This window comes from Pleurodeles waltl, chromosome 10, assembly GCF_031143425.1.
Source record: "Pleurodeles waltl isolate 20211129_DDA chromosome 10, aPleWal1.hap1.20221129, whole genome shotgun sequence".
Taxonomy (NCBI): Eukaryota; Metazoa; Chordata; class Amphibia; order Caudata; family Salamandridae; genus Pleurodeles; species Pleurodeles waltl.
In genome coordinates, this window is record NC_090449.1 from 845,359,290 (window position 1) to 845,386,348 (window position 27,059).

Genomic DNA, 27,059 nt, shown 5'->3' on the forward strand with positions numbered 1-27,059 from the left:
GCAGAGCGATCTGATACTTGTCGATCTAATTCTGATATATAGTCCGCCCTGTCCATGATCATGATATTCCCACCCTTATCTGCTTCCTTGATGACTATGTCATTGCAAGTACCAAGTGAGATTAGGGCTTGCTTTTCGGCCAGGGTGATGTTGTGCACAAGGATAGATTTGTGTCCTCACAAGTATTGTTCCTCCATGTGATATAACTCACTGGTAACCTTATTACAGAAAGTGTCAATTGCAAAGTCCCTGGGTATTATGGGTGTGAATTTAGAACGTATCTTTAGATCACTGTAGGACCTGGGGTTAGGGTCTATATTCAAATCAGTGAGGATCTCTGTAAGAGACGGAATGGGTCCCTCCTTATGTTCAATTGAGAGCAACGTTTGGATGTCTTTGACATCCTTGATGGTCATTGTGCTGGGAGTATGGTGTAAGATAGTAGTAGCCCGAGCCCGAGTGTTTACATCGTAGAAATACTTATAGAGTTTACATTTACGAACAAATTTGAACAAACTGATATGGAGTTCTGTAAAGTCTGGAAGTGTGGTAGGCACAAACCCTAAGCCTTTTTTAAGCATGTTGATTTGGTTAGGGGTCAGAATTCTAGAGGATAGATTGACGATAGAAATGGCACTGGAATTATTATTCTTAGGGTCTAGGGTGTCAATCACTGTTGAGCACTGCGAGTTGTCGAGCGCTTGGCCATGCCCTCTGGTCGTCTGTTTGGGTTTGTACTTGTGCTTCCCCCATCTAGTGGCCTTGTGGTTACTTCTTCCCTTCTTTGAAGTTGTTTTTGGCCCCTCCGGAATCGCTCCAGTTCCAATAAAAAAGGTGATCTATATGAGGTGGAAGGCAGAAGTATTTGTTCCCTAATGTCTTCACAAGTCCCACTGGAGATGCTGGATATGTCTGTGTCGCTAGTCGTGAGATTTGACAAGGGGGGTTCTTTTCCATAATTGGGGATTCCCTGTTATTATCTAGTTTGGAATTGTCAAACTTGCGTGCAAAGGTAAACACCCTCCCCTTCTTATAGTCATTGTCATCCCTCCTAAGTTTACGTACTTTCTTGTCCTTGATATATAGTTGGTGTTTTTGTAGGACATCCTTAAGGATATTGAAGTTTCTTGTTTTAGTGTCGGGTGAGTCTATGTCATTGATTTCTTTCTCTAACTGTGCAATGTCCTGTAAGAGTTTCTCCCGCTAATTCTTGGCATCACGGATAAGTATATCCATCATGCCATACGATGAAGTGATCAGCAGTTGCTCCCACTCCTTGAGTAAGTCAGGGCTAAGGTCATCAAAGGATGGAAAAAGGATAACCCTCAGACCCCTCGGGATTTGGTTATTTTCCATGTATTTTTGTAAGATCGTATAGTCCCACCATCGTGAGAGTTCTTGTTTTCTTAGACGTTCAAGTTTAATAAATTTATTTCTAAGACCCTCCTGTGTGGGATGAGATGTACTAGGTACATTGGTCTGGGCATTTGTTTGAAATAGTTCTTTAAGCAGGGTATCTCTATTGTCATCAAAGTTGTCCATTGTTTAACATGTACAAATGGTGCTGTGAGACAGATGGGTATAACAAATGCAATAGAACAGCACAAACTAATATATAGTCAAACTTATGTATACAAAGTAATAATGAAACAGAGTGCAGACAAACATCCACTTGCAATCAATCAACGTATTCCATAAGGTGGTTGATGTTAAACGTCGCACAACCGAAACAGGTAAGTCCAGAGTAACAAATCAAAAGTGCAATCATGTGGAGGGTGCCAACCTGGTAAGAAAACCCAACCACCACGGGTTTCAGGGTGCACAGAAACACTGGCGGCACTACGAGAGAGCCACCTATGTCCCACGCTGTAATAAACAAAGTGTAAGGCAAACAGAGCAACCAGGGCACTCCTGAGTCATGGATCCGAGATATGTAGATTTGTAGAGAAATTTATTAATAGACCTCAGTGGTGAAACCTTAATATTTATAGAGCAATATTGGCGTCCATATGTTATGACGAATGCATGAGAATTCGGTAACAGCCAACACGTGTTTCGTCCTCAACGGACTTCTTCAAGGCTGGAAACAAAGACAGATTGGAGCTCTTGAAAAATATAGATTCACTACCATCCGGTAGGTGCAAGTATAGATAAAACACTTAATTGTAAATTGGAATTAGCGGGAAGCGAACATTTTTCACAAGTAAAGTGCAAAAGCCCATTTGGAGTGTATATGCAGTCAAAATAGAGATAGCCCATTCATTCGTAGTGTGTTGTGTCCAAAGAGTACTCCTCTATATGACAAAAATGGTGAGTAACAGTGAAATAACCCAGAAAGTTTGTTTATAAATGACAAAGACAGTGAAAACCATCACCGCGAAGCGGGGTATGCTACGGAGGGTGCTTATTCTTTCCACCAGAGAGGATAGTGGTAGGATTGACATTCCATGCACATGAGTGATACAAAATGGTGCCCGTAGAGAAATAAAATTACCTCAGGGACTAAGCTGTAGAGGGGACCAAATTGTTTCCTTTAATATTCCAAGTGAGAATTCTATAATTGTAGAGAAGACCCAGAAGGAAACGCATTACTAGTGTGGAAAATTCATATAGAAAAAGTGCGATAGGGAAAAAAGGTGCATCAAGGCCAAAATAAGACCTACCAGGGAGACCAAAGGGTTCTTCATCAGAGTAACGGGGTCCCTTTTTATTCCAGGAAAGAATGATTCCTAGGAAGCAGACAAGCTATCATGTAGAGTGTATCCGTAGAGTAGGAAATACACTATGAAGGCGGCCTTGGTAGACCCAGTCTGTGAATATTAAGCTAGGGAGAAAAGGGAGAAGGAGTTCCAATTAGAGGCATAACGTAGAACCGAGAGCAGCAGCTAGGATAGCCGTAGGGGAATTCTAGTTAACTTATGGGAATGGTGGGAGAAAGAAAAGAGCAAGAAAACGGGGCCTTAGCTTCTATAACTTTAAGTATATCAAAAGGGTAATGGGCCACTCGCCAGAGATGCCAAGATTAGTACGCTGCCAACTAAACAAAGTCGAATAAAGTATGGGAGTGTATCCCATTCCAACAAAGAAGTGGATGGGGTAAAGCGACTGTTAGCATAAGGAAACTGCACCGTTATAGGATTGTGTGTGGCTACCTCACGGCTCGCCAGAGCACATTTTAAAAGTACAAGGATCACAATCTATCCCCGTGTGCCGCGGCATGCTACAGATCTCAAAAACACGTTTCCCATTTATCTAAATAAGTTATACTCCGGAAATACATCAACGAAAGAGATGCGCAGCAAAGACCCTTACCCGTGTTTCCCCAGGCTCCGGGAAACTGCACACCGGTATGTGTGATTGGTCGACAGCGCGTGCTAACGCTGCCGTTTTCAATCCGAAACCGGACCGTTTAAGGAGTATCGGCGTGTAAATACGCGTACTCCGAAACAAAGGAGGGACTAGCGTCTTGTCTAAATGAATGCAAGGGCATGTAGGCTCCGTGATTAAGAGCACTCCACGGACGCCATATTGTGAGTATTAACGCGGATGTCAGTGTCTTGGTGCCTCAATGGTAGCGTGAAAGACCATGGTAAAACTAAAATAGAAAAAAGGGAGGGTGGGTGCCACTGTTATCTATAGAAAGAATGTGGTAATAAATGGAGATCCCTTCACCAGAGTAATTACATGCTTTCAACAGTTTGATTAGTAGACAGGTGATTTTAAATGAAGGGAGGGAAAGAGAGTGCATGTAGAGTGAGTTCCCTACAACATTTCGTAGGTAAGAACACAGGGAGGAATGCAGAAACATAACACAAAGTAAATGCATAGATATCAATTGAAAATATGTATACATACGGTGTACATTTTGTTGAAGATTAAACATGGTATTTAACAATACTACTGTTTGGCATTCTCATAGAAGCATATTATGGATGGCACAACGAGAGCACTCCAAGGTTGATAGAGAGAGACAGAATAGGAAATATTAAAAAGATTATACAAACAAAATGTAAGATTTGTTCATACTGGTGCCAGGTTCTTAACATACGTTATAAGCATAAACCAAGCAGAGGGTGAAGATTACATAAAGGCATTACAATATTAGCATAAGAATGGAGTCCTTGGGGCACGTATACTGTATTTTGTACCCTAAGGGGAAAGCTAGAGGGATGTGAGTAGAAACCAAATTTATATCCTATTGATGGACAGGTTACTGATGTATTAAGGATATAATGGGGAGGTGGGGCACAGCACCTATGTTAGAGAAAAACATGCAGGTCCTTATTGATGTTGAGGCCCTGTTCTACTGCTCGTAGCTTAATGATCCACCTGCTTTCAAGGCGTCTCAGGGCCAGAATGCGGTTGCCTCCTCGAGGCATCTTTTTTACAGAGTCAAACCAATGGATATGAATGTCCAGGACTTCTCTGCGTCCATGTGTCTCATTAAAGTGAGTCACAAAGGGATAATTAATGTTGGAAGACCGAATGGCTCTCAAATGCTCCTGGATTCTTTCTTTCAATGGTCGAATGGTACTTCCCACATAGATGAGCCCACATGTACAGACAATGCAATACACCACAAAACTCGTGTTGCAATTGATAAAATGCTTAAGTTTATGCGTGATCTGTGTGTTGTACTGGAAGTTCACTGTCTTATCTTTGATGTATCCACAGATGTTACAGTGTCCACACCTGTATGTGCCAGGTGGCGGTTTGGGCAGCCAGGTATCCCTATTCTCTGGTGGCATGAAACTGTCACATAGCTTATCCCGTAGGGTGGTACCTCTCATGTAAATGATACTGGGGTTTACAGTAAATCCATTTTTTAAAGTGTCGTCTGTTAGTAATGTAGACCAGTGTTTACGAACAGTCTTGTAGATTTGGGAGCTCAGTGCACTGTGTTTTATAACCAGAGAGATATGTTCCTGTGACCCGTTCTTCTTCGTGTTAATAAGTAAGTTGGGACGTTTCATCTTCATGATCTTATTGACGGCTTTATTAAGGGTCTGGGGGTGATAGCCTCTGTGCCTAAAGCGTTGTTCCATGTTGTGTAATTCTTCACGGAATATCAGTTCCTCGCTGCAGTTGCGTCGGATCCTGGTTGTTTCCCCATACGGAATGGCATTGATTTGGGATTTTGGATGTGAACTGGTAGCATGCAGAACCGCGTTGCATGCTGTGGGCTTTCTGAAGAGTCTGGTGCATATTTTACCATTCTTTATGTAAATGGTGAGGTCTAGAAAGTTAATGGAAGATTGGCTGGCCTCATGGGTGAACTTCATGTTGAAGATGTTGTTGTTGAGGTGTTCTATAAAAAGTAGGAGTGAGGGTGCATCACCTGACCAAAAAACTAAAAAACTTTATTTCTCTACGGGCACCATTTTGTATCACTCATGTGCATGGAATGTCAATCCTACCACTATCCTCTCTCGTGGAAAGAATAAGCACCCTCCGTAGCATACCCCGCTTCCCGGTGATGGTTTTCACTGTCTTTGTCATTTATAAACAAACTTTCTGGGTTATTTCACTGTTACTCACCATTTTTGTCATATAGAGGAGTACTCTTTGGACACAACACACTACGAATGAATGGGCTATCTCTATTTTGACTGCATATACACTCCAAATGGGCTTTTGCACTTTACTTGTGAAAAATGTTCGCTTCCCGCTAATTCCAATTTACAATTAAGTGTTTTATCTATACTTGCACCTACCGGATGGTAGTGAATCTATATTTTTCAAGAGCTCCAATCTGTCTTTGTTTCCAGCCTTGAAGAAGTCCGTTGAGGACGAAACACGTGTTGGCTGTTACCGAATTCTCATGCATTCGTCATAACATATGGACGCCAATATTGCTCTATAAATATTAAGGTTTCACCACTGAGGTCTATTAATAAATTTCTCTACAAATCTACATATCTCGGATCCATGACTCAGGAGTGCCCTGGTTGCTCTGTTTGCCTTACACTTTGTTTATTACAGCGCAGGACATAGGTGGCTCTCTCGTAGTGCCACCAGTGTTTCTGTGCACCCTGAAACCCGTGGTGGTTGGGTTTTCTTACCAGGTTGGCACCCTCCACATGATTGCACTTTTGATTTGTTACTCTGGACTTACCTGTTTCGGTTGTGCGATGTTTAACATCAACCACCTTATGGAATACTATGTAGTTGGTGTACAAATAATAACAAAGTATGTGACTACATAAAGCAAGTACAGACTTTGTGCTTCTTTGATCTCACTAACCAATTATATGTATCTTGGACCCCACAGTATATGTACCTTCACTGTAATGTCCAGAATCTTCTCCCACAATGGCATCTTTCTTACTGTAGGTCAGTATTATATTTAATATTTACTTACCCTCATTTTCGGTATTAGTGCAATGTGTTTTTTCTGAGATTGAAACATGGCTATCTTCCAGTGTATCTTCAAGTGTAAGTGGAGATGTGACACAGCCTAGTTGTATATATCCACAACTAAAAGAAGATTCAGGATTATCCTGTAATGTCCAGTCTCAAAAGTCTTATACATACTATCAAATGCCATGTGTTGTGTAGCATAGTGCAACACAACATAGTTGCTAAATTGGGTGTACATATACAAACAAGGCCTTGGATATGTCCTTTGTAATGATGTGATTCTAAATACTGAAATATCCCTTGACAATATCAAACACTGCATGGCAAGTGCAACATTTAGCATGTCAAAACTGCTTTGTTTGTGCAGTACACTGGTACTCAAGTACAGAGTTAGTACAGCTACCTAGATATAAGAAATGATAGTGCAGTCTACCTGCTCCTCCCTCTGTTGCCATGCTAGTGCCTGCCCAATATGCCACATGTCTTGGAAGCCACGTGAGGGGAGGCCATGAGGGAGGCTGGTTGCTGCTGTTCGCTGGCTGGTTGAACGAACGGATCTGATTCAAAGCCCAAATCTGGGGGCTCCCTAGGACTGCCTGATCCACTGCTCTTTACATTGTGACTCCTTTGTTATGATGGCGGCAGCTACTGCCTGCTGCCCACTGCGGTTCTTGCCTGCTAGCTGCCACTTTTCTGTGCTTGCTCGTGGTGATGTGCGGGTGTACGTCAGGGTGGCAGGAACTGACCCGCACTGCAGTTGTGGCCATGGGGTCCCCCACAACAGGTGAGAACAGCCCCAGACAAGGTTTGGGAAGTACAGTGATCGTTTGTCCTGACTGAGCACTTGGACTTTGGACACATTCCTGCAGGACTATAGCAAGATTTTGGGATATTACACAGAGGCTCCACAGCACCTAGTGACACTTGTTCATTGGCCCTGAGACTCGTTGACCTATTGATTTTCCATCCCTCGTGAAGCAGCATGAGGCAGCATGGTGGTGGATGGAGGCTGCGGCTTTCTGGAGAGATCGGGGGAGGATGTAAGTGATTGCTGCCTTTTTCTGCCTACATTTGCCCCTGCCCCTGCTTTTCATATGCGCTTTTAGCTTTGACATAAGTGCTGTGAGTGACTTCAACAGGTTTAACCTAACTTAGTAGGCTATTCGGAGGGGCAGTGTTGTCGACTGGGTTTACCTGTTATAGGAGTGTTTTGTGTTTTCTATTTTGTATTTGCTTGATTCCTTGCTCCTTAGACCACACCCCACAGATTTCCCACCTTTGGTTGGTGGATAGAGCTGCCAAACATCACGGCTGCTAAGGGCCACAAGTCCCAGAATTTTTCACTGGATTTAAAGCTGTTGTTTTATAGCACTATATAAGGTCTGTTGTATTCCGAAGGATGTTTGAAGGACATTATGGCATGGAAGAGCAAGGCTGGGACACCCCTTTTGAGTTCTGATTTTAATCGTCAGATTGCGGTGAGTGCCTCATCTCTTTGAACCTTGGCTTTGCTTATACTGTCACCTCAAACTTTTTCCTAGTTACAATGGTCAAATGTAAGTTACAAGGGGATACAATAGGTACCCAAAATCTCATAGGAGGCACAACCCTTGCCACATTCCTGACTCACGCTGCAAGTGTTCTAGACAAGGAGACTGTTTGAGCGGAGCGACACTTGTCACTGGATATGGAAGACTTGGTCCCTTTGTGTCCTCTGCAGGCACTGGAAAGGGTGCTTCTCCAACTCCTTCTATTCACCAGGCTATTGAGCCCATAGAACCAGTCCTGCAAATTCAATTACCCCTGTAAACTTCCAGTGTAGTCAGCATGACATCAAATATCCACTTTTCAGTTACCAGCAAAAGGAGGACTCCTGAAGTATTTCAGACTAGCACATCTCTCCAAGCCTATCAGGTCTGATAGGTCTGATAGTGCTCTTAGTGCAACAACTAGCACACCTGTCTTACATCCAATGGACATTGCAACCACCTCTTATGATCCAGGGTCCACAGAAGTTGCCTCTGCTCTGGATTGGGCTTCCTTTTTAAAAGATTTCAGACGATGATGACTGCAGGTTTGTCCCCGTTGATTGGCAGACTATGTAAATTGGAAACCATAGTGTCACAGCTAACTCAATCAAATACACTGGTCCCAAGGCCCCCAGCTCAGGTTTCTATGGAAACTAATAATCCCTCTGAGTTTTGCATCTGACCCACTCATGGATCAGGGCTCGACCTCGGCTACTCAGGGTCCTAGGTCTATCCCTCCAGACTAGAAATGCCGGATGGCACCGTTTCAAGGGCAAGGGCAACTCAGGCTACTGGCTGGCAAGGAAATAATGGAGGAGGTAGAAGTGGTGGTGCTCCAATAGGCAGTCTAACTGACAGTTCCAAGTTAAAGTCAAGGCAACAGCAAAACTTTACTAAACATTCCTCCGACCTGCTGCCCCTATGTTGCTATTTTAACAAAAGTGCCACCCTTGAACTTCCCTAGAGAAGAATCAACTCCAGAACTGAAAAATAAAGTTTGACACTGGCTGTCCTGCAATACTGATTTCAACCTTAATGAGTCCAAGGACATTTTATTTGCACGCCGGGTCGGGTGGATTGGTCCCTTGGTGAAACATATGAGGGGGGATTGTATTGTGGTGAATTGCCAGGACCCTAATTTTGCACAAAGCTTGATCTACTGGGGGCCTACAACCGGGGTGAGGGTGCTGGATCTCATATTAACATTGTCCCACTGTTTTCTTTTTTAAATAAACACCTCAAACAGTTTCATCTAATGAGCAACATGGGGAATCACCAGCACCATGAGTGGCCTGATGAGCCAGCAAGGTTATCTGCCCCCTTTTCCAACAAGTTCTCTCTTCTCCCAGGCCTGGCGGATGTAAATTGATGCCCAGCAGGGAAGGGCATCAATGTAGTTCATGCCCAACGCCCAGTTTTCTGGGTCAGATGCTCTGTGAGGAGGGCATTTCCCGCAATGCAATTCTGCAGCCAATGGCCCCAATTCATAAGAGTTCTCCACCCACCAACAGCTCTTTAATCGCAGCTTTGCACTTCTCAATCTTTCTCAAAACTGCCTATTGGTCCAGAAGCGCAGCTAGTTAGTAGTGAACACACCCTGAATCTTTTGCTTAGCGGATCTTTAACTGTCCCAGGGGTATCCAGGCTTCCCTCACTCCTAGCTTTGTCAATACTCTTACACTGGTCTCATGGAATATATTGAGGCTTGGGAGCAAACTTGCTCAGACTGGGGAGTATTCATTGACCAGGGTGATATTATTATGTTTCAGGAAAAATGGGAGAGCACCCCTCATATAGAGAAGGCTACACGACCTTTCATATTCCAGCTCGTAGATCCCATGCTGGTAGACCTTCAGGGGGACTGGATCAAAATTACTTTGTGCTGTCAGGTCAGGCAACTACCCCTTGCTTCTCCCAATTTAATGGGTCTCGAAGTTCCAGTATGGAATAAGGTCCTTTTATTACTCCTCAATCTTATAATAGGAGTCTGCCTAAAACAGCTGAATCTACAGTTTTGCATCTCCTAAAAGACACCCTCACCAAGGCCAGTGAGGATGCTACTGTTATTGTGTGTGTGTGTGTGGGGGGGGGAATTTTTATGTCTACTTCAAACCCTAATCTTTATTAAAGGAAGTTGTCAGCGAAGAGGACTCGTACCAGGGCATACCCGAGCTCCAAGGTCCTTACCTACATACCCTTCCCAGGGCAGCCTTACAGCTTCTGGACCTCTTTATGTGTTGTCATCTGAGAGCCAGTAATGGCAGAACAAAGTCCGAACTAGGGAGGCGCCCAACATTCAGAAGTAGGTTTTATCAAAGTCATATCGACTACATCCTCATAAATGTTAGTTCTTGGGATATCATCCTTGAATTGTGCCCCATTTTGAGAGTTACCTTTTTCCACTGGCTCTCATCCTTTGGGGTAACTCAGATAGCCTGACCCAGAACCAACCCCAGCCAGTGGTAATCTAACGATTAGTAATAACAGGAAGAAGGTTAGGTGGGATCAGGTGGCTATTAATGAGAGTGCTCACGCACTGCTATATCAAGACTTTATCCCAGTTTTGCTCACTCTTTCAGAGACAGATTTAGCCCCTCATAAATCCTTGGAAATCCACAGTAAGTGGTTTGAAGAACTAAAAATTTGCTTATTCACCAAACCACCTTCGTACAAGAGTAAGTCCCCTGTTGTAAATCCATCCTGGTTTAATAGGGAGTGCAGGGAAGCAAAGAGGTTTCTAGTTAATACCCTAAATGTAGGCTCCCCTGTAGATAATCAGTCTGCAAGGGCTTCCTAATAACTTACTTTAAAGGATGCACAAATCATGCAGGACACTTCCATCTGGACTGATATTGTGACTGCTGTAAGATCAGGGGACCTGCGTTCCTTTTGGCACATAATTTCCCATGGGCCCAAGATCTCTTGGGGACCAAAGTTAATATGCTTTCCGATGACTGGGTTAACCACTTCCACTCCTTTTATGGTGATCCTGGGGTTCCTTCACATCCCATGGTTCCAGTTAATATAGCAACTGTATCATTGTTAACACATGATTTGATTTAATCTGGCCATCATCTAGGAGATGTGAGGGATTTTTCACCTTGGAAGAAAACTATTTGGCTATTTGTTCCCAAATGTCTGGTAAGGTTCCAGGAGAGGTTAGAATCCTGGTTGACCTATATATCTCCAAGTCAGCTGCTTGGGTACCCTATCATAGTTGTATAGCCAATGCAATAATGGCGCGGGCTGCAATTCCTGCCACCTGGAAAGGTGCAGAGATTATCCCCATCCACAAGGGATGGATGACTCTTATTGACTCTACCCAAATAAAATTTTGTAAGCACGTTCTTGACCGTTTGCTAGCCTGGATTGATGACAAGAAGATTTAATCTCAGTTCCAGGCTGGGTTCCGTCCAAGAACCAGCACCGGTGATCAAGTCTTTAGACTTCAGCTCATAAAATGGAGGGAGGTTGATATCAACAGGGGTAGCTTATACATCACCTTTGCCGATCTCAAGGCAGCGTTTGATATGGCCCCAAGGACTAAACTTTGGTCCACCCTTAAAGATATAGGTCTTCCTGGCCCCCTGTATGACATCATAGTTAGACTCCATAGAGATAATTATGCCCAAGTCTGCTAGGGAGTTAATGGGGAAACCATTGACTGTTTTGAGCTCTATAGGAGAGTTAGACATGGCTGCGGTCTTGCCCCTACCACGTTTCTTCTTTTTGATCAAAAGTTTTGTCGATTTCCTTATGCACAGGAAAATGACCCCCAGGTGCTGAGGGGTACTAAAATACCAGCTTTATTTTTCACAGACGACATTCTACTGATCTCTAAAACTCCTATGGGCATAAAAACCCTTCTTCTAAGGTTTCAATCATTTTGTGCTACCTCTGCCCTGACTATTAATGCATCTAAAATTAAGTTCATGGCAATAAATCTTCATAGGGATTACAGAGGGGCACTAACTTTAGAGGGGTTCAAATTGGAGAAAGTCCTTGATTTTGATTATATTGGAATCCAGCTACCCACTTCTAACACATGAGACAGCCAAGTTTCCAAGAGTACGCTCAGGCTAAACCAAACGGACAGCTGGTATCTTAAGATTTACTTGCAGAACTTCCTTCCATCCAATTTCCCCACTTCAGCGAATACAAAACACTTCTGCACGCCTCATCCTCGACATACCCCGCCACAGCCACATCTCCGCCCGCCTGAGACACCTGCACTGGCTACCCATCAACAAAAGGATCACCTTCAGGCTCCTCACCCACGCACACAAAGCCCTCCACAACAAGGGACCCGAATACCTCAACCGTCGCCTCAGTTTCTACACGCCCACCCGTCAACTTCGGTCCGCTAGCCTCGAACTCGCCGCCGTCCCTCGCATCCGCCGCACCACGGCAGGTGGGAAATCCTTCTCCTACCTGGCGGCCAAAACATGGAACTCCCTCCCCGCTAACCTCAGGACCACCCAAGACCACCTCGCATTTCAGAGGCAGCTCAAGACCTGGCACTTCGAGCAGCAGTAACCCCCTCCCCCTAGCGCCTTGAGACCTAGCGCGCTTTATAAATATTATTGATTGATTGATCCAATTTCCCTACTTCTGGAATTCTGGAGAGCCAAGGCAGTAGCAGCTGCTGTCCATGGTGCAGAACTCTAGGGACACAGTAAAATAGATGCATTTGGTACATCTGAAAATAAATTCCTGAGGATGGTGCATAAAGTACCCTAAAGCACCCCTTTGATCTTTAATCAAGAACTAGAACAAGAACATCTGCTCCAGTATTCCACTAGTTCCGTGTCCGGTCCCTTCCCGAGCTGTCATTTTATAGGGCAGGCCTGCGAGATATTTTGGACAGGCAAATAAGAGGGGCCTTATCACAAAGGCTGAGTTATATCAAGTTGATCACAGCAGCCATTACATCATCTTGTGTTAAAAAGTTGAAGTCCCTTTATTGGGAAAATGAGGAGTTGAAGCTGATTAATCAACTTAACCTGGGGTACTATAGCAATAATTTTTTAGGGTTCAAGCCCTTCTCAGCTTTTGAGGCCTATATGGACTAAATTGACCCACCGTTCACTTAAGCTCCTTACTTAAGGTTCACATTGGACACTCTTCCTTTAGCCTCATTCACTTCCAAATGGAAAAGCGGTTTAGGGGGAAGCAAACTTTGTCCAGCTTGTAAAGGGTGTGAGTAAACTGACAACTATCTGCTGTTCTTTTGTCCCTTCTACTCAAAGCAGCATAAGCGCTGGCTAGTCTCCCTACCTTGCTAAATGGGAGTGTGACAACGTAGGGTTGTGCTGAGAATTTGAAGTGCTGACAACTCGCCCACTATTGTATTCTCAATTGCTAAGTTCCTAGAGAGTGTCTGGCCAATTTAGCGCAGAGTTATCTTGCATCCATCCCCTATTGGCTAACATTTTATTGTTACAACTGTAGTTTAAGGTACAGACTATGCCTTGTTTAATGAAGAGCACCCTATTATAGCACTTATGCGTTTTCAATGTGTTATTTTAATGCTGAGGATATTTTTAAGTTATCATATGGTTGTTTTTAATGATCACCTGAACTCATAGTTTTAAGACTTTGTTATGTTATCATTTTAGCAAGCCCACACTTAGGCCCAAATTAAGAAAAGTGGTGCTGCACTAAATGTAGTGCCACTTTTCTTGCGCCCCCCTCAATGCTACCATGTGTGCACCGAATTAAACATACGGCGCACCATGGTGCAGGTTAGGGACAATAGTATCAACATTTTTGATGCTACTGTTGTACTTTGCAGGATTAGCCCCAAAAATGTTGGTGCTAATCCTGCAAAGTACATGGAAACCCACTATAAATAATTGTGAGCCTCCTGTTAACGCCTGCTCTGTGCAGGTGTTAAAAAATGCAGCCAAAAATCTCATAGATTCCACTGCACCATTTTTGTGGTCCCCCTAATGGGGGGACACCCCCCCTTGCATACATAATGCCTGGCACAGGCATAATGTGACACAAGGGGTTACAAAGAGGTGCAATGCATGCATTGCACCACTTTGTAAATCTAGCATGGCTAATTTGGCCTGGTTGAACCACATTAGCGTCATAACAAATGACGCTAATGTGGCGCAAGGAGGTGCTAGTCCCTCTTAAATTTGGGCCAACGTGTTTTTGCTTATTAATTGAACTAACACTGGGCTTGTATACTATGTTTTTAAACTCTGGCTTTTATTGTCAATGATCGAAAAAGCTATGTTACGACATACATGCCACTGGTCAGAATATGTGTGTATTTCGTCCCCCTTCATATGTTTGTATCATTTTGAGTGAGAAAAATATCACAAAGTCGGCCTTTACTTCATGGTACAAAAATATAACATTTTAGCTTAGGGAAGATACACGCAAATGGCAGGCATGATACAGTGTCCAATACAAAAACCCTTCTCATACCAACACTGGACATTGTCCAAGTCATACCTTCACCATTGCATGCACCAGTTATAAGGCCTTTAGTGCACTAGTCCTGATGATGTAGGTGCATTTATTCATGAAAATGCCACATTAGGGTAATTTAACCAGGTGTGTTTAAAATACTACAAGTCCCAGAATGCCCTCAGATTACAGCATTCCATGTTCTCCAATGATGCCTAGGCCTTATAAATGCTGCAACCAGTACACAGATAAGTTAAAGGTGACAAAAAACACATGATGGTACATCTCTCTCACATCATACTACCAGACACATAATGCAGTTCATGTGCTTACCAGGTCTATGCTACTCAAACATCTCTACCTAGGGCAACGAAGAGTACTCCAAGGGTAAGTTGGTTGACTTTGTGTGTGGCTGTAGTAATACAAAAAGCTTTAAGAGGCCTTTTCCCTAAAGTGTCCAGCTGACCAGTGGCAACAAGACTTATACTGGACTTTGCTTTGGGCCTCTTTTTGACACCCAGAGAGTCTCTAAGTGCCTTCTCTTGAGATGATATACTGGGGACCTTGGTAGTGTACTCCTGTAGTTGTCGGAGTACCAGAAGAAAGTTTAGAAATGTTTTCAAATTAATCAACTTCCATAATTTTCAACTGGACCAATCCACTTGGGGTTTCCGAATAGTGCACCATTGAGGTTGGCCTAAAATTGTGCCTAGGTCCTGGCCTACTGCTCCCATAATTTATCATTTGCTGTTTTGTGCTTCTTAGACCTGCCAGCCTTAGGGTGGTCATCTCCCAACTTTTTACCTGCCACCCTCCACTTTTCTCACACTGGCTGAGTCTGTCCAGTCCTAAAGTGCACAAGCTCTCTCCCTAAAAACATGGTAACATTGGCTCATATCCAATTGGCATATTAATTTACTTGGAAGTCCCTAGTACTGCTAGTGGGCCTGCAGCACTGATTGTGCCACCCACATAATTACCCCCACAACCATGTCTCAGGCTTGCCATTGCAAGACCTGGGTGTGCAGTTTCACTGCCACTTCGACTTGGCATTTAAGAGTACTTCCCAAGCCTTAACCTCCCCTTTTTATACATATAAGTCACCCCTAAAGTAGGCCCCAGGTAACCCATAGGGCAGGGTGCTATGTATGTAAAAGGCAGGACATGTACATATGTGTTTTATATGTCCTGGTAGTGGAAAACTCCTAAATTCATTTTCCATTACTGTGAATCCTGCTCCTTTCATAGACTAGCATTAGGGCTGCCCTCACATACTTTTTGAGTGGTAGATTCTGATCTGAAGGGGGTTCCCAGGTCATATTTAGTATGGCCAGAATGGTAAAAGAAAATCTTGCTAATTGGTGAGGTTGGATTTTATATCACAGTTTTAGAATTACCACTTCTAGAAAGTTAGCATTTCTGTACACTCAAAACTATCTGTGCCCTTCAGCCTGTCTCCAATCAACGTCTTGTTTGTGCTGGTTGACAGCTCCCTTCTGCATTCCACCCTGACAACCACAAACACAGAACACTCAATGCCTCATCACAACCCTGGCAGTCATGAAACCACCAGGGCCGCAGTGGAGGTTGGACCGTCATCAAAGCAGGGGTCCGGCATCCACATTACAACTATGGCGGAGCTACCTTCTTCCGGACCACCAACACTGCCAGGTTGCCGCCAGCCTGGCGGTCTCATGGTCTCAATACGCCAGGGCAGCGCGGCTTGCAACGACTCACCTTTCCGCCAGCCTTTGCATAGCGGTAGCCCTGCCATGAAAAGGAGTGCCAGGGGCCCCATGAGGGCCCGTGCACTGCGCGTGCACTTGGCATTGGCAGTGCAGGGGACCCCATGGACATCCCTGTTGCGCTTTCCACTGCTCGAATTACGGGCAGTGGAAAGCGCGACAGGTGCTGCTGCACCCACCGCACTGCCACATTGCTGCCTGCATCAGAACCACTGCCTGTGGCAAGCTTTCCCAATACAGGCCTTCACATCACACATCACTGGTTGATGACAGCCCCAATTACTCAGGTTCTCCGTCGCAACCTCACAGCTCTTCAGAACCGATACATCGCCTGACTAGGCAATAGATCCTTAATACCAGACTTCATATCCCAAGTCCTCATCGATGGAATCCTCAACAATGAGGCAGGACCTCACATTACATCTCAGTTTTGCATAAACTATGACTCTGGCAAAGTTTTACAAGTTGTCCTTTCCCACCCACGGGTGACATGTGTGAACTTGGTTCAGTGCTCCAAAGATGAATGTGAAAGACCCTAACATCTACTTCTATGCACTACACTAAGAGAGCATAGAAGGCAGAGCAACTTGCAGTCTAGAGTTTCTTAGGTGGAAGAGAAGCACTGCATACCTTGTTCACAGCAAAGGCTGTCTTTATCAGCAGAGGCATGAAGACAGTGTTCCTTTCGAAGGGCAAACACATACTGCAGTAACAGGCTTCCTCTGGGACTCAGCTTTATAGGCTTCAGGTGAGATGTAGCATCTGCGAAGAGCAAAGTGTGCTGACAGTAGGTGAGACTATCTCTCGTAGAATCTCATGCAATAATCTGAGTGAAGGGACCGCTCCTGACAAATGGTCAAGTGGCAGTTCTTCAATACTAAGGGGGTCATTACAACCTTGGCGGTCTTTTAACAAGACCGCCGAGGGACCGCCGTGCGGAAGACCGCCAGTAGTGGTGGTTTGCCGGTCGGCGTATTATGACTATTGGTTGCCCTCTGTCGTTTTTCCGACGGAGAGCCGCCAACAGCCATACTGACGGGCGGCGGGGAAGTGGAGGTTGCTCCACCTCCACCGCCACGCCAACAGAACACCGCCCACCGAATCACATCCTGTGATTCAGCGTGGCGGTGTTCTGTTGGCGGTGTGGTGTCGGCGGAGCTGCCCCCATGGCTCCCGTCCCCTCCCGGAGGATCGACGGAACAGGTAAGTCGATCGTCCGTTAGGGGAGTGGGGTGGGGGAGTGTTGTGTGGGTGCATAGGGGTGTGCGTCTGTGTATGTAGAGGGGATGTGTGAGTGCGTGTATGCTTGCGGCGGTGGTGCGTGTTTTGGCAATAAGTGTGTGTATGTCTGTAGGTATGTCTATATGGATGTGTGCGTGTATGTTTGAATGTGGGTGTGCATGTCTGATTGTGTCTGTGGATGTTGGCATGTATGTTGGGGTGTGTGTGTGTATGTGTGTTGGTGGTGCCTGCGTGCATGTCGGGTGTGTATGTGTAAGGTGATGTCGGGGTCGGGGTGGGGAGGGGGGTCCTGCCACCTTTCGGGGGTGGCAGGGGTGGTGGGGGGTGTAGTGGAGGGAGTCAGGGTGGAGGTGGGGGGTGCGGGAGACCCCTATCAGTGCCAGGGAAGGAATTCCCTGGCACTGATAGTGCTTACCGCCATGGATTTCATGGCCGTTCCTACAGCTGGAAATCCACGGCGGTAAGCCGGGTCAAAATACCGGCGGCGGTATTGTCACGGTCGTCGGGCTGGAGACCCAGGTCTCCAGGCCAGCGGTCGTCTCCGCCCTGGCGGGCGGAACGGAGAAGCGGCGGATGACCATGGCGGATGCCATGGTCATAATACTCAAAAAAAGACCGCCAGCCTGTTGACGGTCTTACCGCCGCTTTAACACCGTCCGCCTGGGTTGTAATGACCCCCTAAATCTTATCAGAAACTGGAAATTCTGACACAAGTTTAGGAATGTCTGGCATAGGTTATGTACCTCAAGGTGTTCATACCAGATGTTTCCTTATGAACATGTAAGGTAGAAGGACATCAATTCAGACTATACTGTTTCAGCTACATGTGTGTATTTGCTCATATTCGACATTGACGTGGCGAAGAGTAGACACTAGTCCTAGAATAATGCCTCATAAGGTGTTACACCTGTGTCATCAATCAAATGATTTGATGCTTTCACAGTTCTTAGAAAGATTCAGTCAGATAACATCTGGTCAAATGGCAGTCTTGAAAATAAATCTGCCTAAATTGAGAAAGAGAGCGACTTCCATTGTCTAAGATTTAAATAGCGGTGACCTCCATTATCGAAGATGGAGTGTGGCCTACATAAAATATAATCTGACCTTAGGAGCTTTACGTCCTCCACACCATCTCAAAACGGAGGTATCACCTCAGCTGCACGATGCATTTTTGGTGCAGGTCCTTGCAGCGTTCCGCAACCAGAACTTAAGGTAATCTCGCTCAGCAGGCCTAACTGGGTCCCTCTGGTTGGCCTGCGCTCCCTCACAGTCAGCCTAAAGTTGTATCTTTCTCCCGGTCTGGCGCAAGCAAATATCCACAGTTGGCACTTTTTGCTGCTAAATATACTGAACTTTTTAAATCTGCATATCTCCGGTTTTAATGATTGGATTTTTGTTGTTTTGGTCTGGGTTTATTTATTAAAATATACGTTGTTAATACAATAGTTGTGAGATTTTTATTGTTTTGTGTTTTCACTTAATTGCCTTTATTGCTGTTGAAGTGCTGCATAAATACTTCACACAGTTAAGCTTGACTGCTTTCTTCCAAGCTACCAGAGGGTTGAGCACAAGTTAATTTGATTTTGCTTCTGCGTCACACTGACAAGGATTCTGATTGCTGCTTGAATATAGTTTCACCCCGTCAACCAGTAACCCAATCTATCACACTGTGTGATTTGGTACATGAATACTTAGGGTGGACTGCTACACATACTTTTACTGAAGTCATGGATGAGCTCAATGTTCATACAAGTGTGAGCTATGGCAATGGTTTTGTGTCCTTAGTCCTCTTTCATTCCCAATTAGCCATTTGACACAGTATTGACGCATTTCAGATGGTGGTAAAAATTGATTTAAGAAAAATGAAAACAAATCAATCAATCATGTGAAACACTGAATATGAGAAATACGTTGCAAGATCAAAACTTTATTAATAAACTGTCAGACAAAGGTAGTAATGTGGTGCCGATGACGGATGGTTGTTGTCGAAGAAGCTTATCGACAACTGACTTATAATACAATGTGATTACCAATTCTGAAAACAAAAAGGTAATATTATTGCATTTCTTCAACTTGGAAATATGTAGAGATAAAAGATTAAATACATTTGAACAATATCTATTTATATCTATTTATAAGAAATTATCACCCAGTATTGCCAATAATTTAATTTAATTGTTGCCCCAAACTCTTGAAAATAGAAACAAACCTCTAGGAAGAGCAATAGTATTACCCAATACCAGTCTCCTGGAACCCACTATAATGTTCTTCCACCATTTGTCCAGAATTTACCATCAAATCCTCATCATACCATGGATTTTTTAAATATACAATCAATGATATTTCATGGAATAACCTTGTGCCAAAATGTTCCAAAGGAACAGCAGAATTGATTTCACAACACCTCGACCCTTAAATGCTAGAAGTTTAAACGTCAATGCAATGAAAACACCTGGGGGGGTAAAGAAGATGGGAGATAAAAGAGAGACTGCCCTTCGATGATTGCAATTCTGCCCTGAGTGTTCTCAATCTGGACCTTCTTCTAAATGTTCTCATGGTTTGTATTAACCTTGGACAAGCATGTGAAATAATAATACAACAATGTCTGAACAATTATATTCTGCTCATATTATGTTCTATTCATATTATCATTTTATAACATTTATTGCCGAAAATTGCTCTGATTCTTACACTGCATCACTCGTCACATTAACATTTGCTACATTTATGGCCTTTTAAATACCTAAGCCTTTGGGGGGGACTAGTTCCTCTCATGAAGTGTAAAGGTTTTGAATGTTAAATGAGAATTATGTTGCTGATTCTTGCAGAATAGTATTGAAACAGTTCTTGAAATGTATATATTTCGAGAAGTCTCTTGACTCAAGTAACTTGAAAGCTATAATACATACAACTGGAGATTGATGTTACCCTTTGGTTTAGTCTTCTAAATGTTCTTTTCTGTTGCTGAAAACATTTCTCGGAAATTCTCTTCACTGACCTTTGAGTCCCCTTGAAGAGTTCATTAAGGACTTCCCATAAGAAGAAGAGGCAAAACAAGAAAATATGACCCCTAATTATGAGGAATAACCTCAGGGTGCACACATATTCATTACTCGGGAGACAGATTTCCAAAATGAGGATTTCTGTAAATTAATTTCTCCTCACAGAAATTAACACTAAAGAGTCACTCCTCCTTGGTCTCATGGAGCAGTTGAATAGTGTAAAGCAATCCTTCTACATGCACAATCAGCTTTCCATGGTGCAGAGCGCAAAAAGGAAAAGAAATAGACTAGACCACCAGCCCACTTTTCATAGTAGGTGTCACCATTTTTATTTTCAGCGCAATCAAGCGATTTATTCTCTTTGGTGTAAATTGAAGAATCAGCCAAGTCGAGGGTAACTCACGTTTCCAAAGAAGAAGTCATTTGATATGAATTCTTTTGACTGTCCTACTCTTTTTTACAATAATCTTCACTCCAGTTTTCCTGACATGATTACCATCAGTGTTACATCTCTCTACACTAGTATTTTACATGAATAAGGCCTTTACGCATCCAGATTGTTTGTATATACCAGGTCAATACATTTGTATGAAAATACTGGCATGCTTCAATCTATAATGAGATTTTCCTTATCTAACGATATTTTTCTGATTCAGGACACGTAATACAGGCAAATGAGGGTCATAACAATAGGAACCTTTTTCAATGCAACTAAGCTAACCTTTCTCTGGGCTACTGGGAATAAGAGGTGGTCTAGTTCAATATCATGATGAAATGTATTGACCACATTGTGCTCTTGTTAAGATACATTAATAACATTTTGTAATTTAGAAGGGAAAAATGCAACTAGCCTAAGAATCTCCAACCAAACTCAATAACAATAATTCAAACTTCGAGTTCCAATGTGTATTGTGTAAACAATAGGTGACCTACCTTGATGTGACTGTCACATGAAAATACATTTTTTAGATCTCAACACAGAATTAATACCAAAATGACATAGATAAAAAAGGTTAAATAAAGATTAGATAAGTTCACGATATAAAAGTACCAACTACTCATTAAAGCTAATACAAGGAATAAACAACTTCCAAACAAAAAAATGTAATGATATTAACATTTATAATCTCAGTTAATGGAGTTACTATAGACGACTGTGCTTCTTCAGAAGATATAATTCCAGCATTATGTAAAATAGGATGTAAGAGGCACCTTCTTTGTGGTTGTAAAGCTGTATATAGATTAAATAAATTGTTAAAATCTTTAACTCCATTGTGACAGAAATAAAAGGGACATCTTTATTATCTACTTTTTCCCAGGCTCCTGTTACTCTTCTTAGCTGAAGTGCTTCTGTTCTTTATATTGACACTCATCTAACTTTGCTGTCTAAAAACAGTTCATGATACAGTTGCATTTTTTCATTCATGAAGAGTCTGTAATCCATTTATATTTAATGAATGATGAGCAGTAATTTAAATGGATTCTCTTGCTCATTTGAGGAGTGAGGTTTTTAAAATGAGATTTGAGATGCCTTGAGGACAATCTAGCTGAAGTTTCACCGGAGAGTTCAAACACTTCCAAAGCATTTGAGAAAAGATTGTGGAAGTCACTCTATGAGCACTTCCACCCAAATGCTCACAGAATTAGAGCTCTCTGAATGACCATCAGTGTTGGACTTGGCCCTTTCTGCAGGGTCATCCCCAGACCCTTTGACTTCCTCCTCCCATTTTTGCAGAATTTGTCTTTGTTGGCCTTACAACTCTGTTCACTTTACCACTGCTAGCCAGTGCTAAAGTGCTTGTGCTCTCTTCTCTAAACATGGTGATATTTGCTTCTACCTAATTGACATATTTAATTTACCTATAAGTCCCTAGTAAAGTGGCACTGCATGTGCCAGGGCCTGCACATTAAATGCTACTAGTGGGTCTGTAGCACTGATTATGCCACCCACTTAAGATGCCTTTTAAACTTGTCTCAGGTCTGCCATAGCAGCCTTTGTGTGAGCAGTTTTAAACTGCCCTTTTGACCTGGCAAAATAAACCTTTTGCCAGGCCCAAACCTACCCTTTTAATACATCCAAGGCATCCCTAGGGTAGGCCCTGGACAGCCAAGAGGGCAGGGTACAATATATTAAAAAAAAGTAGGACATGCACGTTTAGGTTTTAAATGTCCTTGTAGTGAAAAACTCTTAAATTGTTTTTCACTACTACAAGGCATATCTTTCTCTTATGATAATATTGGAGGTGCCTTATTTTTTTATTTTTTTAGGCAAATCTTTTCATTGAGTTTATCCATTTAACAGTGTTTCGGTTACTACTATACAGTTCTATAGCAGCTATGCCACAAGTCAAGTACAAAACACGGATTTATAATTTGCATATTTAAGGTCCATGGGGATAGACCAGCAGCTGGCTTGTAACAAAACAGGTTACTATATGCACCGGGTAATCCCATCTCCAACAAGTTTGGAGTCCGCTCAACTCTAATACAAGTGAATACGTACATGTAAGCAGTTATTAATACGTATACAGGAGCATCAATTGTAAGAGAAAAAAGAGATTGCATAATACAAATAAAACAGCTAACAAAACGTTGGAGCCCATCCACAACCCCCCAAATCTCCCGAGTCTAATGGATTCAACACAAAATGATATTCCCACAGCCACATTTGCAAGTAGAACAGAACATGAACATCAATTAAATAAGGAGCGTACAGGAGCAGCAGAAACTTAGAGGAGAAAGCATAAAAAAGTGAGCTGGTAATAGTGGCGTGCCACAGTATAACTAAGCAGACACTAGCTCGTTGTCAACTGCCATTAGATCACCAACAATTGCGACTTGATCCTCCCCCGCAGCCGAGTCAACATCTCATCCCAACTGGCTGAAAGAGGATACGTTCGCAAGCCCATCGCATCTTCGTGCCGCAGTGCAGCCCCCTCCGCCTTCGCCCATATCATAAAGGAGCGCCTCCAAGCTAGTACTGTTGGGGGCACATAGTCCTTCCATTGCTTGGTAATTAGACGCTTGGCTGTCAAAAGATCCAAATCTACGAATCTTGTAGATGCCTTATGTTTTTTGGCTCTCTGAAAAAGACCTAAAAGGCAGGAGCCACTATCTAGCAACAGCGGGCGCGATGTAAACTTGGATATGGATAAGGATGTTGTGACTTCATGCCAAAAAATGGTTAAGGAGGGGCAAGCCCAAAACATGTGGAAAAAGTCCACTTCAAGTTCGTTGCATCGAGGACAAGCGGAATCCATTCGATTAAAATACCTGTTAATACGGGCTGGTGTGAGATAAGCCCTATGGAGTATATAAAACTGAAAAAGACAGAATCTAGCATTACGACAGACACTAGTGTGGCTGGACAGTGCTCCGGACCATGTGGCTTCAGTGAAGGGTCTCTCTAAATCACCCTCCCAAGAAGTCTGCAATGCAGTGAGGGCACCCGCTGTGAGTGTCTGAAGTGCATCGGCGAACCATCAAATCAAATGCCTACCTTGTCCCATAACTTGTAGGTATTGCACCAAGAAGTGCATAGGGGGCTCAAAGGACATATCTCCCCACTCGTGAGCAGCGAGTTGTACAAAATAAATAGTCCCGTCGGCAGCCCTGTACCCAGCGAGAGCTCCATAAACCCAATCAAACCACCCTCCCTGTATAGATCACCCAAAGTGTGGATGTCAGCCGCATGACAGGGACCCAATTCCATCGTGGTCGTGAGTCGCATGCTGCGCTGTGTACCTAGCAATGCCAGTGATGGAGCATAGGGAACAGTATCTCTTGTGAGGCGCAGGGATCTGCGGTAGCAGCGATGAGCTACATTCAGCAGGAGCTCCACAGGGGGCCGCAATCTAGTGAGAGGATGGAAGAGATGTGTAATCCAGGTTAGTGTCCAGGGCGGGGACGTGGTTGCACTGTCTGCCAGTTGCAGGTTTGCCAGCCAACGCGCCACCCACTGAAGATGGGAGGCGAGGTAATAATGTTCCATATTCGGAACCGAGAGGCCGCCTCAGGAAAGGGGTAAATAAAACCTTTTCAACGCCACTTTCAAGAGGGCGATCCTACCAGCCACCGAGAGCAGCAGAGTCTGCCAGAAGGTTATATGTGTGAAGGACACTGCTCTACAGAGATTGCCATCATGGAAGTCCCTCTCCGAGTGGAATATCTGTATGCCCAGATAGCGGAACGAGCTCGGCTGCCAGGGGACATCTGTGCCAGAGATTCGCAACGTCGGGTCTGACCGCCCTGGATCAAAAGGGAAGAGGCATGACTTTGCCCAGTTGACATGGAGGCCAGAAAAAGCAGCAAAGTGGCGCAAGATGTCCGCAATGTCAGGAGGGACATTATCAATATCCCGGACATATAAAAGGAGGTTGTCTGCATATAAAGATATGACATGCAGGCCATCGCCCAATGGGATACCACAGGTCCGCCGGGTCCTACGGAACTCCACCGCCAGAGGTTCCATCGCCAGAGAAAACAGCAATGGGGCGAGGAGGCAGCCCTGTCTGGCACCCTTGCCCACCTCTATCGGTTCAGACATATATGTGCCGACTTTAACCCTAGAGTGTGGCCGAGTATATAACAGTTGGGTCAAGCGTAGGAAGTACGGGCCCATCCCAAAGCGATGCAATGAATCAAATAAGTAGGACCACTCCAAGGAGTCAAAGGTCTTCTCCAGGTCAAGGACCAGGCATCACGCACAAGGGCAATCACACATTGAATATTGCATGACTCAAAAAAGGCGCCGGATATTGCTCGAGGTGCCCTTTTAAGGTACAAAACCATTTTGGTCTGAGTCCACCAGCTGTGGGACCAAGGGCGCCAAACGAGTCACCAGAATCTTGGCCAGGATTTTATAGTCCGTACTAAGCATCGCCAGCGGCCTATAGGAGCCCAGTCCAGATGGATCCCTGTCCGGCTTAGAGAGCGACACCAACAGCGCCTCGCGTTGTGAAGCCAGCAATGCCGCGCCTCGCAGTGCCTGCTCATAAAGAGAAAGAAAACGGGGCACAAGCTTCGTGGAGAAAGACTTATAGAACTCATGCGGGAGTCCATCCGGGCCGGGGGTCCCCCCGGCTGACAGGGCCTGTATTCCCTCGCACACCTCCTCCAAAGCCAGGGGTGCCTCTAGCTCTGCCCACTGATCATCTGACAATCAGGGCAGAGTGAGTGCCGAAAAAAAATCACCTCTCGTCTCCCGGTCATCTACCACCGTAGACCAGTTCAGTGACCGATAGTATTCAGTGAATTCAGAGTGAATCTCCTGGGGGTATGAAGCATATCCCCAGTTATTGAACAGATCGCCATAATGGGGCTTCGGTCGTGGTCTTGACGGATAAGCCAGGCCAGCAATTTGCCCGAGCAGTCCCCCAGAGCATGGGTGCGAGCCAAGTGAGCTGCGTAGTTTAAGCAGCGCAGTCTCTCTAACAACGAGATGTGTTCTGTTCTAGCCTCAGCTAACTGCTGCAAAACGAGTGCAGAGTGAGATTTCCTACGTTCATATCCCATCAGGGACCTCTCCACTCTAGTCAAGTCACTCTCAATAGATTTCTGCAGACTCCATTGCATGCCCATACAGTGGCCCCTGATAAATGCCTTAAATGCCTCCCATTCGATTAGTTCAGAGGACGCTGTGCCCACATTATGATGAAAATACTCAGAGATTGCCTTGTCCAATGAGGACCTAAATGACTCATCCTCCAGGAGCTCCGGACAGAATCTCCAAATGGGGGTGGCGGGGCGAGTCCCATCCCAGATGCAGTAGCTGTGGATTGTGGTCCGAGTGGGTGCGACCCAGATAGTCGGCCACTGTACCGCAGACTGTAAATTAGCAGTGCACACCAGCCTGTCAAGACGGACATGCAAACGATGCAGCGCTGAGTAGAACGAGTATATCTTGGTAGCGGGATGGCGCTGACGCCACACATCCACCATCTGCCAATGGCGAAGCCAGTCGCGCAGTGCCAGTGCAGCCGTAACTGTGGGAACAGTGGGCAATGGCGGGAAGGAGCGATCCAGTGAGGGGTCCAGAACACAATTGAAATCACCCCCCAACAACCAGGGGAGGTCGCTCCAACGTGCCAGAAGGGGAGAGAGTGCACAAAAGAAAGAGGCTTGGTCGGTATTCGGAGCGTATATAGATCCCAACAGGATAGCAAGGCGTCCACAGTACGTAGCACCTCTGATCGTCTGCAGTATAATCGTCAACTACAAATGGGGTACCCGGTTTCACCCAGATAAGTGCCCCCCTGGCATAAGAGGAGAAACCTGTCATGTAAAGCTGCCCACACCAGCACCTTTGTAATCGAACCACTTCCGGTTGCGCCGAATGAGTCTCCTGCAAGAAAGCAATGTGTATTGAATGCCTCTTGAGTCATGAATAGATGTAATATCTGCATGCTAGCGAGTGTATGCCACACACATTCCATGTAAGGAATTTAAAAGGGTTCATGGTGGATCAGTAAGTGGATAAATGGATGGTGGCCCAACTCGAGGGATAGGAAGAGCGGATTGCAAGACAGCGGGGTCCCAGGAAGAGAGCAGGCAGGGCGGGCATAGGCTCCACACAAAACATGGCAAGAACAACTGGGGACCAACAACAGGTTCAATAATAACATGAGTGAATACCATAAGGGCAGAGGAACAACAGGTGTCTGCCCAAACCAGGTAACATGCTTATAAGGCAAAAACAGTTTGGTGGGTAAAGAAAAGGGAGGGAGTCCCCTCTAGCGGGAGTGTGAGGTAGATCAGGT